This window comes from Crocodylus porosus, unplaced genomic scaffold (assembly GCF_001723895.1).
Source record: "Crocodylus porosus isolate Cpor-Errol unplaced genomic scaffold, CroPor_comp1, whole genome shotgun sequence".
Lineage (NCBI taxonomy): Eukaryota > Metazoa > Chordata > Crocodylia > Crocodylidae > Crocodylus > Crocodylus porosus.
The window spans coordinates 16,084,355-16,088,678 of NW_017728927.1; positions in this window are offsets into that span (position 1 = coordinate 16,084,355).

Consider the following 4,324-nt stretch of genomic DNA (forward strand, 5'->3'; position numbering starts at 1 on the left):
AGTCCAATGAACTTACTCCTGAAGCTCCGAGGCTGATGTCTATCAGGGCTATAGCACTATCTATTGGACTGATAGTGCTGTTCTGATGCAATGAACTTGCCAATATGCAATCAGTTCATTGGACTGATAGCACTGTTCTGATCCATTGAGCTGTTCTGATACAATGACCTTGCCGAAAAATGCCGATAGTGCTGTTCTGATGCAATGAGCTTGCAGTTGTATTTAAGAACATCAGGACCCCACTGCTTGAGTCAGCTTATGGACACAATACTGACCCTTCCCCAAAGAACATCCCACCTCCTATGTCTTGAAAAGGAGAGCTTTTGTGGGTATGGAAGGTAGAATAAGCAGATAATCTGAGAATTGGACTGGAAACTGTTATTGTTATGGAAGCTGTACTAGGCACAGAACAAGTGTTTTGTTATTTATTCTGTGAGAGTCCATAGGTATGAAGTATGTTTTGGCACATAAGTGTTGTTTTTTTTATTACAAAGACAGCTTCATTAAATATTGTTCCAACTGCTCAAAAACAATAATAATAAAGAAAGATAATTTAAGTTGGCAACAGTGGATATGAAAATGGAGATGGTTTAACCTATTTACCTTCCAATTCGCAAATCTTTATAAAACAAGTCAGAACACAACAAGCATCACAAAGGGTGACCCATTTCCAAATGAACTCCATTAACAGCAGCTAAATCCCCCAAAATCACGTTGCAAAAGTACCCATAAGAAGCCTTTAGGTTACCTAAAGAAGAGTGGAAAGTAGAGATATGCTTGAAACCCCAAAAGTAATGCATACTGTCAGCAAAAGGACTAAATTGCTGGTTCATGGACAGTGCAGCTAAATGCAATTGTAACAGGATCAGAAAAAGAGAAATTTTTATGACTTGTGTCACGTCATATCAAATAAGGTCAGATTCATTTCTTGGGGTTTCATCATATGTGACCTCACAAAAATCACGTGTCGAGTGTTGTGATAAGACAACTTCTGAGGAAGCAGTATGCTCCAGGTAAAGCCATAGGTAAAGTGAAGGGTCATCTTACATGAACTAAGAAATATGCAACAAAATGAGATGCCATTTTCCTTTCACAATGAACCACATCATGAAGTTGATAAACAATGGCAAAAAGTAAAATAAATAATGGGAAATAAGAACAGCCGGTGAAAAAGAAGACGCAGCTTCTTCTCTCAGCTTGGTTAGGATTGGATGTGGGCCTAAACCTAAACATAACTGAAAACTGAACACTAAAAATGTGGACATTACAAGCTCCAGAATCATAAACCATGGCTACAGACTAGGGCTGTGTGAAGCTTTGGGTGATGATTCGATTCGGAGGAGATTTGGCCCAAATCAGGAGAAAAAGGTCCAAATCAATTCGGAAAAGATTCAGAGAGCTTCAGATATTTTGACAGTCCCCATTCACCACCACAGGGAGCTGGAGCCAGACTGTGTGCCAGTAAGTAGGGGACAGCGGTGGCGAGAGGACCATGGGGGGACCCCACCGAGCCCCACCCTCTGCCTGCTCCCCTGAGCAGAGGGGAGGGGGGGATCACCACTGCCTCCCACTGCCCCATGCTGCATGGGGGGCTCGGCCATGATTCCCACAACCCCTGCCCACTCTCCTAGCCCCCCTACCCATGGCTGCTCCACCTGGCCCCAGCTCCTAGCTATTTAAAAAAAAAAAGCCCCACACTTACCAGCTGCTGCAGTGGCCATCGGGGCTTCTGGGAGCTAGTGGAAGAGCCCCCCACCAAGCAACGCGATGCAGTTAGAGGCAACAGGGATCGCCCCCCTGCCTGGCAGCAGCCAGTGAGTACGGGGGGTTTTTTGTTTGTTTTGTTTTGTTTTGTTTTTAAAGAAGTGGGATGCTGGGGCTGGGAGAGTGGGCAGGGGATGGGGGCTCATGACAGAGCCCTCCACACAGCGCAGGGCAGTGGGCGGCAGCGGGGATCACCCCCCATCTGGCAGCAGCCAGCAAGTGCCAGGCTTTTTTTTTTTCAAAAGAGCCAGGAGAGGCAGCCATTGCTGGGGCTGGGAAAGCGGGCAGGGTTTGGGGCCTGTTTGATTTGGAGATTCGGACGATTCAGCGGTGGCCGAATCGATTAATCAGATTCCACTGAATCGATTCAGGACAGTGATTTAATTCAGCGAATTGAACCACTGTCCCCCAAATCGGCCAAATGCAAAGCAAATACTAGCCACTTCGCACAGGCCTACTGCAGACCATATACGGGACCATATACAGAAGTCCTTAACGTTTAATTCATGAATTCTACCAAGTTTCCCTTATTACTTCAGTATTAAACCAGCTATGGCCCATTATTAGGCCAGAGTTGAACTGTACATACCTGCAATATTTTAAACTTAACCACACAATTACAATTGTAAATTAACATTGCTTTCAAAACTAGCATGCCTATTGCTACTTCATTTCAGTTTAAAGGTCAACACCACTTCCTAAGTCAGAAGATCAATGGCCAATTATCTCCCGGCTAAGGCACACTGATGTTTTAGCAATGCCTCTTCCCTCCAGGTAAAATACAAGCACTGTAAGTCTAATATTGAAGAGATAAGCAAATGCAGCGCAATGACTGGAAATGGGCCCAGATTAAATAAATTGTTCACTCAATAAATTATTGGGCATTCTGTCATCAAACATAATGATTGTCAGGACCAAGTATAACTTTATCAGCATTCAGCTCTGTCACAGACAAGGCCTAAAACCCAGACATATACCTGCTATTGTATTAGACGGGATCTTCGTCTCCTCACCTTTGGAGTAAAGAGGAAGGAAGGAGGGAAGTAGCTGGAACTCTGAAGGACTCGCCTGAAACCAGTATCCCTAGGAGCTGTACTTGGGACGATACAGATTACATAGCTCCTATTTTTCAAGACAAAACCTTAGTATTTTCTAGCCTGTCTTCTTTAAGACTGGCACGCCCACTTCCTGTATAAACATAGAGAAAATCATGTCTCACATAGCCACTGACCTAGTTAAACGCTAATTACGCTCAGGAATTCTGTTTGGGATGCTTTTGAATGAAAGTCCAATTAGAATCTTGGAGCAAGCAAAGAGACTGTGACCCCACGCTCACACACAAATCTTCAAAGGAGAATTGGCCTATAACTAAACTGGCCTTTATCTTGCCCTTACCAGGCAGTAGTCTGTTTCCCAAAAGGGGAACATAATCCAAGATAGCGTTATTAAAAACATAGGAGGGACAGTTTGTCTTTGTAACAAAAAGGGGAGGAGGAGGGTGGAAATAGATTCTGCCTAATATTGGGCTTTGATTCTCATGTACAGTAATGCCTCTTTTAGTATCTCTAACATTGCTAGAGGCACTAAGAAGTTCCAGTAGACTACAACCTCATGTAAGTGAGCAGTTGACTATATGCAGCACTGGCTCTTTGAAATACAAGAAGCCAATATCAATACCAGAAATACCAAATATTCAATTATGAGCTGCTAGAGGATGATTCACCCCAAGTTATCCTCTGCAAAGGAATCCCTGGAATCATTGTTTACTATAGGAAGTTATTTTTAAAGTTGTGAACGAAGCTTGCCTGGAACATTTTCCAGCAAAGGGTCAGCCAATGCAAGCCCCAGATGCTTGCAATTAAAATACAATGATGCAAACCCAGCCACAGATTCCAAACTAAATATGAATTAGCGGAAAGGCAAGTGGCCAGTATGGATTTCTGCTATTGATTTTTTAAATTGACTTGACCTCCTAAATTTTGTACATATCTGGGCTATATAATAGCGTGTTCCTAACATGACTGCCATTGTCTCCCACCTACTAATCCGTCTGGGTTCCAATCAGCTACACATTTAAGGGGATTTCTAGTTTTAAACATGAGTTCCTACAATGGATGCTGATGTCAGTCAGCCTACTCCCTGGCTTAGAGAAACCCCTTCTGAAATCAGGGCTTCTGTTTGTTCAAGCTACTTTTATGTTTTCGATCAGCTGAGCTGTTTGAAAAATGGAAGGGTTTCATAAAACATGATTCTTTTCTATCAAATTCCCAAAACTTACATCCCCAAATGCCCCCCAAATATTTTTAAATAAAATACATGAACAAAATGAATAAATGTAACCCTAGCCACAGTGCTACCCATGGCCACATCCAGATTTAGGGTCCTGGGGTTTCAAACAGCCTCGGTCAATCTCCCAGCCCCTAAGGCTGGGGCCACCTCTCCGTGGAGTGCTTTCTTGTGGTTTTCCCACACACTAAAGTACATACAGTTTATTTACACAGTTTATTATTTACAAAACAGACAACATGTGAATGAGGTTAATAGTAGAATAGGATATCAA